Here is a 15,661-nt window from a genome sequence, read left to right as displayed (position 1 = left end):
TTCAAGAACCTTCTTGTTTCAAAAGCCCCTAGCAGGACAAACACACAGTGATCCAGAAACAGTGCCATTTTAGCATCCTTCGGTCAGACTCCAGGGTTTGTGTGCTGTGTCCTAGGTGCCATTCTTAGGGGGTCTGGGTAGGTTAGTGTGGTGGTGAGGGTGTAGGCTCGTGTGCCCACCTGTGGGGAGGGACCACCCAGTGAAAATGAGTCGCAGTCAGAGGAGAGCTGAGTGGCATGGCAGAGAAAGCACTAGCCTATTCTAAGCCTCCCTTCCTGGGGCCAGGCTGGGTGCTCTTCTGACTTTTCTGGGGAGGCAGGTCGTCCCCCATGAGAGCCTACAGCTCTCAATCCCACCTGTACGCCGAACTCGAGCATGGTGACTTCAGACCTAGAATGCTGGTCCCTGCCCAAGTTATTGGGATCTGCAGGCAGGGCCCGTCAGACACTGGGTATTTTTCAAAGCTCTTTACATCTGTCCCTCTTGCAGCAAAATTGGGAGCCACTTGTCGGGAGGGCTGGGGTTTTTTGAGAGATAGAATCTACTCGTCATTCCCTGGTAGAACTCTCAGCTCCGAAAAAAGAGGATTGTGAACTTGGCCAAGCTCCCAAGGGGACGTAGAAAATCCCTTCTGGGGCTCTTGGCCTTGACTCTAGAGAAAGAGCCTTGGAACTGTATGTTGGACATACAGTTTTTTGGAGGCAGAAGAAAGCCCTTGGAAGCAGGATGAATTTCCCTCCTTCTGAAGAGGGCTTGAACAGAGGTACCCTCCAGAGGCATGATGATGATGCTCTTCTCTCCATTCAGGGAATATTCCAGATGGTATGGAAACTTAGATGTCATAAACAAGAACCAACCCCTCCCCCCTGGCTGATTAGGTAAGAAGTAGAGGAGTTCTCAGGAAAAGTCTTGGGTTTGGGGGGTCAGCTGGTATGCTGCACTGCAGACAGTCACGTCTGGGCACGTTGCCAGCTTTGGAGGACTTGTCACTGGAGGGCCAAGTAGTCCCTGACGGGTAAGCTAGGAGTTAGGTGAGTGAAGACTGATCTGGGCAGCACGAACAGAGAGGAACCCAGCCAGCAGGGACCTTCATCCCAGACGCAAATATTACCTGCTGTGCGGACTCTTGAACTTCATGCATCAAACCGTTCCCTGATGACCCTGTGTCTGTTTTAAATACTGCTTTTTCCAAAGTAGCTTGTGGTCACCAACTTGGCCTGGGTGGCCTTCTTGAGCCCCTCTCCTCTCCTCACCACTTTGTGAGGTGCTGAATGGGACCGTGGAGGTCTAAGCTTGTGGGTGCCAATCAGTGGCAGGCATGGTCTCACCAGCCTGTGCGGTAAATGAGGTCAGGTCCTAGACCATGATCCGTGGCTTCCTTGCCGCCCGTTCTGAATAGCTAAAGGGAGACAAAGCTGCTTCTTGGAGTGGGGCAAGCTGGGGTTACCATCATGCCATCTACATTCCACGTATTCTAAACAAGTGTGTTTTCCTCTTTCTGGCCATCTCTGCAAACTTCAGACTATTTTGTTTAGCTGTATTTCCAAACCGTGCCCTGTAGGTCGCAGGGGCCTCGCAGGGACCTACAGGTCGCCCCTGCGACCTACTGCAGGTGGACCAACTGCAGAGGGAAAGCTGAAGTGCGGTCCAGGGTTTCTGCTCCGAGGTCGAGTCCTCCCAGAGGCCTTCTTCACAGCCCACGTCAGCCGGTGGTGTATTGGTAAATGTTTAACAACCAGCTCTCCAGGGAGAGAAAAAGCCCTGATCTGTAGCCTTTGCTGATTTTGCGGTGCAAATCCTCTCACTGTGGCCGGTGGCGAGCTCCCAGGTCTGCAGGTGGATTTGGAAAGAGATGCAAGTAGGATTGCACATAACGTATCTAGCGTTTCCACTGACCGGATAGAGAGCTAAGTACCTGAGCACAGATCAGGGGCAGCAGCCACAGCCCTTAGACCAAACCCTGCTCACCGCCTACTTCTGGAAATGTTTTATTGGAACAGAGCCCTGTCCATTCCAATTACACATCTACGGCTGCTTTTTCCCAGTGGTTACCACGGAAACTGTGTGCCCTGCTCAGCCTAAAATATTTACCGTCCTGTCCTTTACAGAAAAAGTTTGCTCACCCCTAGCATAGATAATTATAACATGTAAGATAATTCGGAAGTGGTGAGTTTTAAATGGAACTTATTTTATGAAATTTAATGATAACTTTTAAATATAACTTATTAGCTTATGTAATTAAACTTGGAGTATAGATATGTTTAAGAACTGGCTCTCAAAATTTCTGAAAATGTAGCAATCAGCTTCTGTGAGCCAGCTCTGGGTTACCAGTGGTCATCGAAGGTGCGAATGTGCTCACTGTGTGGCCCCAACACTGTGCATTCTCTCCACGGCACCTCTGGTTTACTGTGGCCATTAGGGCACTGGACCTAATGGTTTATTGTGGTCTCTCTGCACCAGAAGCAGGGACTTTTTCTAGGTCCCTCAGTTCCCTTTTCTTAGCACCTTGAAAACAGCGCTGCACACAGTAGGTGCTCAAACATTTCCAGAGTGAAAGAAGGAAATTTTAGCCTTGAATGCGTGGAAGCCAGCCCATTCACTGTGTTGATGTGGCCTGAATTAGATCACCATCCCTACGTCTTTAGAGATCATACAAGAGGTCCCTGCCTCTGGTTTCCCACATAATGCTTCCTCTGAGATGTAGCGTGATCTTATGATTTCCCTCCTAAGTGTTTATGGACTTGAGATGAACCCATGCCTATGCAGCGCTTAGCACAGCCTAGCCTCGTACTCAGCAACCCCTCAGTAAATGGTCGCCGACAAGCCGCCGAAAGCAGTCATGGTAGTATAATCATGAACTTGAGAGACAAGCTGCCAGTCTAATCAACACGTCTCTTTCCACCTCCCTTCTCCCTCCACGATCTGGTTTTCAGGTCATATTCTCAAGTCTTCAGATTGCTTTTCCAGATTTAGATTTTCTTATGCAAGCCTCTTGGCGCAGCACTGCCATCTTGTGGTCATAGTGGGTTATGGCAATGTCCCGGGTCTTCACTCCCCACTCTGCCAGCAGCCAGGTCCCAGGTTTGGGAAGCAGCAGGTGATCGTTGATAGCAAATGTGGCAATGAGTCAGGGGTTACATACCAGGTTACTAATTACATCCAGGAGGGTTTAGGCTTCGTCTGTGTCATTTGGGGATAGCTGGCTCATTGGGGGCATTTCTGCTTGGGCCTGTCCTCTCCCCCTCTCTCAGTCTGTCCTCTGTCTCTGAGTCTACCTTGAGCTTTCAGGTGGATTTCTGCTTATTTCAGATGAGCTAGTGCCATCTACTGGACGAAGGCCGTAAGGTCGGTTGTGAGATCTCTCAGGGACCTGCAGAAGAATGAATTTACAAACCCATGGTTTTATGGGAAGAACATAGGCAGATAAAAGGATCCTTATGCCATCTTGTTTCAGGATGGGATTGGGAGGGAGACAAACCATAAGTGACTCTTAATCTCACAAAACAAACTGAGGGTTGCTGGGGGGAGGGGTTTTGGGAGAACGGGGTGGGATTATGGACATTGGGGAGGGTATGTGCTTGGGTGAGTGCTGTGAAGTGTGTAAACCTGGTGATTCACAGACCTGTACCCCTGGGGATAAAAATATATGTTTATAAAAAATAAAAAATTAAAAAAAATAATAAAATTAATATGCTCAAAAAAAAAAAAGAAAAACCAACGAATCCTTATGTCAGGCTCCTTAATTGTCACACATTTCTCTCTCCACTAGAAACACTCTTCTATGAGGAAGGAGGCCCGGGGAAGGACTGTGAGCCTAGTGACTACTATACTGAGGTTAGTACGCCTATAGTTGTTAGGGTCTCTGTGTGAAAACCGGTCACACTCTCAACAGTGTTTCCAGAAGGGTGGTCTGTGGACCGCCTTGCATCCAGGTCAACCAAGGCCTTAAGAAGTCAAGCTCAGAGTCCACCCCCCCCCCGCCCCTAAATTGTGCAGAATCATACTCTCAGAGCAGAGCTCTGGGATCTGCATTATGAGTACCACCACCACCCCCGCCCCCGCCTTCCCTTGTCCTATAAGAAAAGTCTTTTTTACCTTTGTAGAAAAGACTGTTTTCTTTCAGCAAAATCTGGAAAGAATTTGCACTTGGATTTAGGCTTTAGTGACCTGCTTTGTGTGCTTGTGAGAACACACATCTCTAAGCAAAGCCATGGCTCCCACCTTCACTCGTTCTGTGTGGTGCATTGTTAACACCCAAAGCCCCTGGGCCGGTGCCTGGCACATCACAGGTGCCCCTCCTAACACTGCTGCCCCTGCCAGCCATGCCCCCTCCCCCATGCCCCCCATCCTCTCTCATTCCTGCTCTGCAGGTGGGTGAGGCCTGGCCACACACCTGTGTGCAGGTTTAACACGAGGCTGTGTTGGAAAGATTCTGGAACTGGTGGTCACCATCTTTCTGGGTGACTTCTCTCTGAACCTCAGTTTTTCCAGTACTATGGGGGGATTGGGCTCTAGTCTCTACTGTCCTTTGTAGCTCCGACATTTGGGGGTTCTCCTGCTTTATAAGCACCCCCTCCGTGTTGCACTCACAGTGGTGTTTGGCTCTGGCTTCCGTACGGACGCCTCCTCGGACTCCTGACTAATCTCTTGTTTCGTTCTTCCTCAGCCCCCAATCCTAAACAGTTATACACAGATCGTGAATGACACAGGCGTTCGAGACAAGCAAGCTTATTTTATTTTAAAGTGTTAACGTTTCATATGCCCTATAGAGAGCAATTCTTTTTTTTTTTTTTTTAAGATTTTATTTATTTATTTGAGAGAGAATGAGTGAGAGAGAAGGTCAGAGGGAGAAGCAGACTCCGCGTCGGGACTCGATCCTGGAAGTCCAGGACCATGACCTGAGCCCAAGGCAGTCGCTCAACCAACTGAGCCACCCAGGCGCCCTAGAGAGCAATTCTAGTGCTAGGACATTTTTTCTAAGGATGTGAGGCTCACAGGAGCGGCTGAGATTAGCTCTAAGAGTCTGGGCAACATGGCTTGTGATTGACAAACTTAAGAGGTGCAGGACCTTGATGAATTCATGATGTGGCTGAATTATGTATGTGGTACTCTGTGGCCATCCATGATTCTTCTGGAACACCATCTTTTTTTAATGACATAAGCAAAGGTCTACGATGTATTAGTTGCAAAAAAAAACACTAGGCCATAAAAACTTGCCTAACACATCTGACTTGCCTTATAGAAAGATTTCTGTGAATGTCCTGAAAAGTTTGCGAGGAGGGACCCCACTTATGTTTTCAAGCTTCCCCCGTGTCAGAAGGACCCCCGTGGAGACCCATGGCTGACTGAGTGACAGGGCGTGTAGGGAGGGTGGCTGGACAGGGGCCATTCATCAGACGGACGTATTGGCTCAGGGAAAGTTTGGGAACTGTGAGTCAGATACTGTAAGGATGTTTGGGACTTCGGGGTAGGCATTTGGGAGGTCATTTAGCGTGAGGAAGACCCCAGTGCACTGCCACCTGTTTTGCAAGCAGATGACTCCCCGCCCCGCCCCGCTCCTGGCAGCCCTGGGAGGAAGACCACTGGGAGTGCACGGGGAATGGGAAGACCAGAGGGCTTTTCCGACCCCAGGGAGGGAGTGGATGGCAGCTGGCACCCGAGGGTGAAGCCGCCAAGACCTCACCACGTTAGAGGTGTGGCAGGAGGGCACACTGGGGGTACTGCCCATGGCTGGACCCAAACAGAAGCTGTTTGTCCCAGACCTGCGAGGCTGAGTGAGGGGGCCTGGGTGGAGCAGTGTAACCCTCCAGGATCCGCCTGGGGAGACTGAGGCAACTGAGTGACTGTCTGATGTACAGTGGTGAGCAAAGAGAACTCACCGCGCTCTGTGCATTTTGGTGTGACGCAGACTCAGGGCGATGGCCCTCGGGCTTCCTCTGCTCCCCTCTCTCCTGGGTATTCCATCCTCTCTCTCTGGCCACCTGGAAAACACCCTCACTGCCTCCCCCCTCCCCTTCCTAGTGGCCGGAACACAGAGAGAGCTTCATTTTATAGGCGGAGAAACTGAGGCCAACCGGCTCTGCTGGAATGCTCCAGGGGGGGGTGCTGCATGGGCTCTGGGAGCCTGAGCCAGCCTCTCCCGGGGCTCTCCACGGGAACCCAGAGCACAGAGGCTGCTGCCTGCCTTGTGGAGGAGAATGGCGAGGGCAGAAGGAGGCCCCCATTTCCAGTGATGCTGCCCCTTCCCAGTCTCGTGTGCTCAGGGCTTGGGACGGGGGCCCTCCTGACCGAGGTGGCGAGGCGGGAGAGGCAGCGTGAAGGACAGTGGTGGGCAGGACGGTGTGTCTTGGATGCCCTGAGCAGGGGAGCAGGAAGGAAGTTTGGGGTCAACTGCATTCCTGTGGGTGGCCTTGGGGCCAGGGGTGGGGATGAAGGCATGGCGGGGCATTGGGGTGGGGGCTGGGGAGCAGGAGGAGCCGCACTGGACTGTGTGGCCCCGGGTCCTGATGGGGAAAAGGCTGGGTTCTGCCCTGAGTGAGGCGTGTCTGTGCCCTGTGCCTTGGTGTCCCTGCTTGGCGAGCCTCGGACCCTGCATTCCTATGTGTACTCTCATGCTTGCCAGAGCCTCCTCCCAGTTCCCAGATGAGGACCAGGCAGAGCCAATGGGACCTGAACTCAGGGCTGCCTGGCTCCGGAGGCCTGGCATTGGCTCTAAAATGGGGGTAGTGTTGGGCGGGGGCGGGTGGGGGGGGTAGTCCCAAGACCAGTCCATCAGCTCCCACCTGCTCCTGCTTCATGCCTGCCGGTCTCTACTCCAGCCAGCTGTCCCTCTGATGGGAGCCGTGCCTGCCAGGTGAGGGCCCGATTGGATGCTCTGTGGGTGTGTCCTGCTGCTTGGAACCATCCTCTGGGACCGGCGCCCCTGCATGGCAGGGCTGGCCTGGGGTGGTATTTGGGGATCCCCAGGCCACCTGCTGCAGGCAGGGCTCTGTGTGGCAGCTGAGAGCAGAAGCCCGGGTCCCCAGACGTGTGCCAGGCCTGGGGAACACTCTGCTGCCCCCCCCCCCTACACACACGCCCTCTGGGCACTCGTCTGCGTGGGCCCCATGATCTGCTTCCTTTATATCAATTTCAGAGACCCTTCCAGCTCCCCTCAGTTCCTCCCCTGACCCTGGTGGCAACCACTATTTTGACTTCAGTCGCCCTGGCATTTTACCAGGTTTTGGACATCATGCAAAGGGAGACGCGGCTCCGGGACACTTCATGTATGTCTGTGATTTCCACCTGCTCTACTTCTCGGCTGCGGAGGGCCCTGTTAGAGAAATACACCATAATTGGTTTACCAGCTCTCCTGAGGATGGACATTCGGGCTGTTTCCAGGCTGGGGCCATTATGCCTCTGTGGCCAGGAACCTTCCCGAGCATGTTCTTTGAGGCTGCTCGGGCCAGCCCAGCTGTGAATGCCTCGTAGTAGATGTGGGGTCACTGGAGACAGGTGCGTGTTGAACTAACAGATTGTGCCACACTGTTTCTCAAGTTGGCTTTCCAGTGTGCGCCCCTCCACCCTTTCCTTATTTTTCACAGTCTACGTTACGGTGATGGAACAAGGAGGCCATCAGACCAGGGGACGGCTCCAAGCCCTGGCAGCCTCACTGAGCCAGCCAAAGCCCAAGCCGGAGACCGTGTGCTGGGCTTAGAGGACACGAGACCCAAAACCCCGCCAATCACAAACAACCAGCGAGGCTCCCCCAAACCAGGCAACTGTCCAAGCAAAGCCCTGGCCAATCCTAGTGGGTCCCCTCGCTTTGCCTCTGCACTGTCTCTGCAGAAACCTCCCTCCTGGACTGGAGCACCCCTGACCACCTTCATTCTGGCGCTGCCTGATCCGAATGGCTGGGCCCTCCAATAGACCCTTCAAAAAAAAAAATTTTTTTTTTTTTTTTTTTACGTGCCTCAGTATACCCCGACCACCAATTTTGCGGAGCTGTTGTTTATATACAGTATTTTAAGGAAACAGATGAGTTTTGACAAACTTTCTCTTTGGGTTAAATTTTAGTTACTTTGTTCAGTTACCTCCAGCTCAGTGTGTGTGTGTGTGTGTGTGTGTGTGTGTGTGTTTCCCCCTTTTTTCTAAACCTAGGCCCAGCGCAGAAGGAGAAAACTCTCTAGAAGTTCAAACTGGCAAGCTGGCCTCGTCTTCAATACCATTAGCCTCAGGGCCTGGCTCTTTGGAGAGGTTGAGATTGGGTCCAGCCCTTTGTTTTTTAAAGTTGGGGAGCCTATGGTCTACACCATGGGGCCTCCCAGTGCTCCCGGGGCACCTAGTTCATGCAGTGAGTTAGAGATAGAGCTGGATTGGAACCCAGAAGAGCCTGAAGGCTTTGGGCTGGGCAGATCTGGTCCTGGATGCAAGCTGGGCTTCCCTAAGTGGAGGGGCTGGGATGGCCCTAGTGCTGACCTTCCCCGGGATTCTGGGGCTGTCAGGATTCCCCAGCCTGGCAAGGGGCCTCAGCTGCTCCCTCTGCAGCCAGGCCGTCTGTCTCTAGCTCCTGGTTTGATCACATCGTCTGTCACCCACTCTCGTGCCCTCAGCAACAAGGCCTTCCAGCTGCAGACCAGCTCCCCCCCGCCCCCCGTACCCACCTGCCTGCTTCCTGCCTCAGGTTAACACAGGCGGGAAGGATTCCAGACTTCTCCTGCAGAGATGCTGTTCTCACTTTCCTGAGCGCAGAGAAAGGCCCTGCGGCCTGCTCATATCCCCTAGGTAGATCACACCCCCCAGACACCCCCCAGACAGCCCCAGACTCCTAGAACGGCCCCAGTGCTTTATGCTTCTCCATCAGCTCTGGTAATGGGGCCACCAGTGAAAGCTACGTTGTCCCCATCCCCTCTGCACCCCTCACAGGACACCCCTAAGTGGGGGGGGGGGGCTGGTCTCTGTTCCCTGAGAGCCTGAATGATCCACAGAAAGGTCCTTCTTTCTGAGCATCTCCCAGCCGAGGATTCTTCTGTGCTCCTGCTGTTTTGGGTGTCAGAATGCCCTGGTGTCCACAGGCCTCTGAGGGCTGATGCGGAGTAGGGAAGAATGTTCACCACCTATACAAGGGGGAGGGGGTCCTGGGCCAGGGCTCCTCGGACACCAGGCAGATAACAAGAAGGAAGGGAAGCGGGTTGGTGCTGTGCAGGCAACGGGAGAGGCAGAGAAGCAGTCCAGGGTAGTCTGATTTTTTCAACATCAGGAATTTCCAAAAGCAGCCAGCTCTCCCAGTTTGTAAAAAGGTGGCAAGAAATGGAGTGTTTGGGTTTGTTTTTAAACACTATATGTCTCCCCCGACCCCTGCCCACCGTTTGTGAGCGCTGGCCCGGACCCTGGGTCCCAGCCCCTGGGTCCCAGCCCCTCTGAATGCATGTTCCTTCTGCCCCGGGGCACTGGCTGGCCAGCAGCAGGCTGCAGAACCCCCGAGGCTGGGGGCTTGAATTCCGACTGCCTCTCCTCGCCCCTCCCCTCCCCCCTCCAGCATGCCGGCTGTCACATCGCAGCGTCCCCGTCGAGGCATCACCTTCCTCTCTGGGAGCCGGAGCTGGCATATGAAATTTTGATCAGATTGCCTTTTGAAGGAGTTGACCGTCGTGAATAATGGGGCAAAGGGCGCCAGCATTGTGTCCTAACTATAACTGTTCCAATTAATTACGGGTCTAATTAGCATACAGCGGGAACGGCCCTGGAAAATCATACTTCATGGGTTACAGATGCGCTGGCAGCTGTTACATGAAGGGTGATACCGGGCTGGGGTAGAGATAGTTATTAATAAATTACTCCCATTGTCAGAGACCCTTATTTATACAAATTAGCAGGGGATACATAATCAACTTTAACTGTATAATTTATAATAATTGATTTCATTTTGACTGACCACTAGTCAGTTACCAAATACCCTCGGAAGAAAAATTGCCCTATTAGGGTAAGTTTAATCCTAAACATAGCTAATGAATCCTATTACTTTAAGGTCATATTTGAAGCTTTTGTTAATTGTCAGAACCATTTTAAATTGATTAGAGTTAAATTAAATCAATGTAATGTTTAGAAAAACAATATTTCTAATGGATGAGGCCAGGCTGACCTCGAATAAACATATTTATCAACCGATTCCCGGTGACGAGAAGGGGAACAGCTGGGCCCATAATTCACATTTGTCTATAATATGGGAAATGTCACCAGGCAATTAGTTATGTCAGGTAATGAATAGGGAGCATGGGGACTCCCCTCTGGCAGCTGGGGTGGAGGGTGTAGAATGTTCTGGACACAAGCGGCTGATCCCCTCCTGATGGCCTCCCTGTCCCCCAACCTCAGAGCAGGGATCCAAGGCGGCCTCACTGGCCCTTTTTCCCAGCAGGTCGCCTGGCCCCAGAGGCCGCTCCATCCCCTTCACCTGCCTCTCTCTGGATACTCTGGTCTTCCTCCAGGAGCTGGGAGGCTGCCCTTGGCCTGGACCACACCTCTCACCCCCCCTCCTCCCTCAGGATTCACATAAGCATCATCACACAGAAAAGCCTCACCTGATCCCAAAGACTCCATCAGGTCCCCCGAGTATGGGCTCTCAGGGCAGCATGGGCCCCCACCCCCGCTGTCAGACTAGGTGAATATCTGATGGCCATGGCAAGCCCTGCAGGAGCCACCAGGTGGCCTTTCCCAGCGCGCGCTCCCATATGTGGATGGCGAACAGGTGCTCCGTGAACATGTGCTGAATGCATGAAGGAATGGGCGACCCAGGACGCTGGCCTGTTGCTCTGTGTGTCCTGGCTGAGGACAAGGGTGCCATCAGGCACTCCCTGAACATTTACCCAGGCCAAGCGCTTTACATGTTGGCTGCTAGGTTTTGCTAGGTGGGCACGGATACCCACATTGTGCAAAGCAGCTGAGTCACCCATGTTGTCTCGGTCAGAACTCCATCTCAGGTCCGAGAGATCGCCAGAGCCCTTTCTGGGGCCTCTGTCCAATCAGGAGGGCTTCCTGCAGGAGGTGGTGTGGGGAGACTTGAGGGAAGGTTTGGAGTTCCCCAGGGGATAGGGGGGATGCTCTAGGCTCACTCCCGTGGGGACAGGATTGAGGTGGGAAGAGCAGAGGTGGAGGAAAGGAAAGAGATGGCTCACTCCAGTGGCCGCCTGCTTACTTGCCCAGCCCAGAGGGGTGGTACCTGTGGTGGGGCGGTGGGCAGGCTAGAATTTCCGGGGGGACATCTAGAGGTCGTGTGGGTCCCCAATCAGAAACTTATTCAACGGTTGACTTCGGTGGTTCACTCTGGCTTCAGTTTCTCAGGCTGTAAAATGGGCTCCTGGCCACTCACAGCTCAGAGGAGGGGCCTGGAGCTCAGCCCTGCTTCTGCCACCCGGGCCGGGCCAACACCGCGTACAGGCCCAGCTGACTGGTTGCAAGGGTGGGGATCTCCCGCTTCATTCTGCTTCTGCTTGGGACCCTGGGGTGGAGTGGAGGAGGCAGGCAGGCTGGGCACTTTGGAGCCTACTAAAGCCTGACCAGAGACCCTTGAACACACAAGGGGGCCCAGGCTCCCTGCCTGGGGAGAAATCAGCTGGATGGGACTTTGTCGTATCCCCTGAACCTGGCAATTCCCAAAGCTCTTAGGTCCCCATCACCGAGAAAGGCAAAGCATCAACTTCACGAGTCCCTCCTCCCAAACGAGAAAACTTGGGCCAAGAAGGGCTACACAGCTTGCTGCCTACCACAGGGCCAAGGGTGGGCTGTGCCAGAAGTCAGCCTCCTGCCTCCGATCTTTCTAACGCTGTCGGGTTCTCCTTTCCTCTAGGGTGTGGCCAACCCTCTGCCCACTCGTGCTGATGACCAGACTACTGGGGGAGACGAGTGAGCAAGGCCCCCAGCAAGCCACGTGTGTCCGTGACAACCACAGCTGACGGGTACCGCGTGCTCTCCTGGGGCTCAGCAGTGTTTTGTAAATGCTTTCCAGATATTGTCATAATTAATTCTCACAAAAATTAACAAGTGTTTTTAGCTTAATCATCCCACTTTGGGGATGTTTCCACTGAGGCACCGACAGGTTAATACCCTGCTTGAAGCTGCAAAACTCATAAAGGGGCAGAGCTGGGATTTAAACCGTGGTCTTGTTCCGGGGCCCACGCACGTCAGCCCTGTTTGTCCTCTGGTCAGGAAGATGATTTCTGATGAGCTCCAACAACCCCGTCTTCAGTCAGAGCTTCCTTAAATGGCTGTAGGTTTTTCTCATTAAGAACCATTTCTAAAAAGCAAATATACCCCGAGCTGGAGTACTTTGGGCAACAAAATAACTAGCTGCTGGGCTGGATTATAACCCAAAGGATAAAGTCAATACCCAGGAGTCCACACTGATACACATAAATGATTTATAAATTCCTGCTTCCGGAAAATGACGAGTAACACGGAGCTGGGAGGTGGGCCTCCCTTTCTTCGAGTCAGGACTGGCCTCAGGGATTGGCTGCTGCTCCTTTTTTTTTTCATTATTAACATATAATGTATTATTTGTTTCATCAGTCTTCCACAATTCGCAGCACTCACCATAGCACATGCCCTCCCCAGTGTCCATCGCCCAGCCACCCCACCCCTTCCACCCCCTGCCCTCCGTCAACCCTCAGTTTGTTTCCTGAGATTAAGAGTCTTTTATGGTTTGTCTCCCTCTCTGGTTTCATCTTGTTTCATTTTTCCCTCCCTTCCTATATGATCCTCTGTCTTGCTTCTCAAATTCCTCATATCAGGGAGATGATATGATAATTGTCTTTCTCTGATTGACTTATTTCATTCAGCATAATACCCTCTGGTTCCATCCACATCATTGCCGATGGCAAGATTTCATTTCTTTTGATGGCTGCATAGTATTCCATTGTATATATACCACATCTTCTTTACCCATTCATCTGTTAATGGACATCTAGGCTCTTCCCATAGTCTGGCTATTGTGGACATTGCTGCTATAAACAGTCGGGTGCATGTTCCCCTTTGGATCTACATCGGATCTAGATTTGTAGATACTACATTTGTATCTTTGGGGTAAATACCCGGTAGTGCAATTGCTGGGTTGTAAGGTAGCTCTATTTTCAACTTGTTGAGGAACCTCCATGCTGTTTTCCAGAGTGGCTGCACCAGCTTGCATTCCCACCAACAGTGTGGGAGGGTTCCCCTTTCTCCGCATCCTCGCCAGCATCTGTTGTTTCCTGACTGGTTAATTTTAGCCATTCTGACTGGAGTGAGGTGGTATCTCATTGAGGTTTTGATTCGTATTAGGGATTGGCTTCTGAAGAACAGAGCGTAGATGGGAAAGAACAGCACATTCCCGGGGGAAAGCTGGTAGACCCCGCTGATCACGTGACCAGGTGACATCACGCGTGTGAAGCCCCGGGACCCTCCTGTACCTGACATGGTGATGGGAAGGCATGTCACCTCTCTGTTGTTCTTCCCTCAAACCTATAGCCTCGTCTGATCACAAGAAGACATTAGAAACACAGACACCTGACCGCTCCTCCTCAAAAGTGGTCAAGTCATGAAAACCAGGGAAAGTCTGAGAAACTGTCATACACTTGGAGATGTGCTGATTCAGCACACTGGGGGATCCTGGGTGGGGACCTGAAGCAGAAAGAGGACATTTCTGTGACACCTGGTGACCACCGGATAAAGTCTCCTTTTGAGGGGCGCCTGGGTGGCTCAGTGGGTTAAAGCCTCTGCCTTCAGCTCAGGTCATGATCCCAGGGTCCTGGGATGGAGCCCCGCATCGAGCTCTCTGCTCGGCAGGGAGCCTGCTTCCTCCTCTCTCTGCCTGCTTCTCTGCATATTTGTGATCTCTGTCTGTCAAATAAATAAATAAAATCTTAAAAAAAAAAGTCTCCTTTTGAGTTAAGAGGATTGTGCCAGGGTTAATGTTTTGATGAGACAAATATACCCTAGTTTCTCTAACATGGATGGAGATGGGACGAAGGGTATATGGGAACTGGATGGTCTTGGCCAATCTTTTGTAAATCTAAAAATATCCCAAACAAGAAAAGTTCATTAAGAAATGACTGATATAGGGCCCCAGGGTGGCTTCGTTAAGTGTCTGCCTTCGGCTCAGGTCATGACCCCAAGGTCCTGGGATAGAGCCCCACGTCTGGCTCCCTGCTCAGTGGGGAGTCTGCTTCTCCCTTTCCCTCTGTCCCTCCCCCTGCTTCTGTGCTCTCTCTCTCAAAAAAAAAAAAAAAAAAAAAAAAAAAACCTTAAAAAATAAGAAATTACTGATATAACCATATAGTTTAAAAAGATGTCCAATAGGGGCGCCTGGGTGGCTCAGTGGGTTAAGCCGCTGCCTTCGGCTCAGGTCATGATCTCAGGGTCCTGGGATCGAGTCCCGCATCGGGCTCTCTGCTCAGCAGGGAGCCTGCTTCCCTCTCTCTCTCTCTCTGCCTGTCTCTCTGCCTACTTGTGATCTCTGTCTGTCAAATAAATAAATAAAATCTTTAAAAAAAAAAAAAAAGATGTCCAATAGTATGAAAGTGGAGAGTGGGTCTCCCGGCCACTGGTGCTCCTCAGTTCCCAGTTCCCTTCCCCAGGGTTAGACATTTTTACCAGTTTCTTATTTCCTTCCAGAAATCTTTTCGTGAAGAGACACAGGCAAATAAATATCCACCTGCCTTTTCGGGGCACAAACGGGACACAGTCTGCCCTTGGTCCCGTATGTGCTCTCTTCCCTGAACCCCATAACCTTAGCCTCTGCACGCAGCTGGGTTGCGTTCTGTGGTTTGGTTGTCTAGCGTTCGTTTCAGCTTTGAGGTTGCTTCCAAACTGTATGGTTTTTGTCCTTCCTCTTCCTTTTTAAAAAATAAGGATCGGTATATGATAAGAGAGACACTTTCTGTGTGCTTTTATCATGTAATAAGCTCTCTCCAGGCTGTCTTGAGGGCCTGGCCAGAAGCCAAGGAGTCCTGGAGGGGAGAGAGCTTTCCGTTATGGGCTCCGCGTCTCCCATGCCACCACGCCTCTGTCATCAGACGGAGCCGTGTGTCGCTTCGAGAGGAGGTGGCTGTGGTGGCTGGGAGCAGGGCTCTGGGCAGGTGGGTGGCCAGCAAGGCACTGGGGGGCCGCAGGGAGCGGGAATCCCATTTATTGTCTGCGGCTCTTGCGTGTGTCAGGCGCCTGCTAGCCCCGTATCGATCTGTGTCTCCAGCGAAGGAAGGGCACTTGGAGCAGCAGACTCCAGAAGCAGAAAAAGTTCGAGTCTGACATTTCATTCCGTAGGAGGGAGGGCGCGGAGCGGTGGCAGGTGTGAGAGCTAGCGGACACCTGAGACCTGAGGGCGCTCCCTGTGCATGGTGGGCCCAGGACAATGCGGGGCAGGACGGCTTGGTTCTCGCAGGCGGGGGAGGCACTGTGAACAGCATCCTGCTGTCCGCGTCGTGGAGGTTGCGAACTCGCAGTCTGCAGTTGTCTGCAAACAACTGGGGAAGGCTGCCACCGTTTAAAAGAAAAAAGTGGAAGCTGTCATGTAAAATCGGGATATCCAGCTTTTTCTTGGAAAACTGGAAGAGTAGGCCTGTTGGTGCCTGTTTTCTAGAAGGGCGACCAGGGCTTGGAGCTGACAGCAGAGGGCTCCAGGGACAAGTGCTTTGCGCTGCAGTTCTCCACGTCCCCA

At 52.2% G+C, this 15,661-nt stretch overlaps 1 long non-coding RNA gene across 1 annotated transcript; it reads left to right on the top strand.

Annotated features, from left to right (window-relative positions):
- The first annotated feature begins 3,525 nt into the window (after window positions 1-3,525).
- Window positions 3,526-13,880, top strand: LOC131817418 (uncharacterized). Its single transcript, XR_009348506.1, has 3 exons — window positions 3,526-3,834; window positions 11,822-11,930; window positions 13,288-13,880. It is a non-coding gene; the product is annotated as an uncharacterized LOC131817418 (long non-coding RNA).
- The last annotated feature ends 1,781 nt before the right edge of the window (window positions 13,881-15,661 follow it).

The sequence above is a fragment of the Mustela lutreola genome, chromosome 16 (genome assembly GCF_030435805.1).
Source record: "Mustela lutreola isolate mMusLut2 chromosome 16, mMusLut2.pri, whole genome shotgun sequence".
Taxonomy (NCBI): Eukaryota; Metazoa; Chordata; class Mammalia; order Carnivora; family Mustelidae; genus Mustela; species Mustela lutreola.
This window is presented reverse-complemented; position numbering and strand designations above follow the sequence as displayed.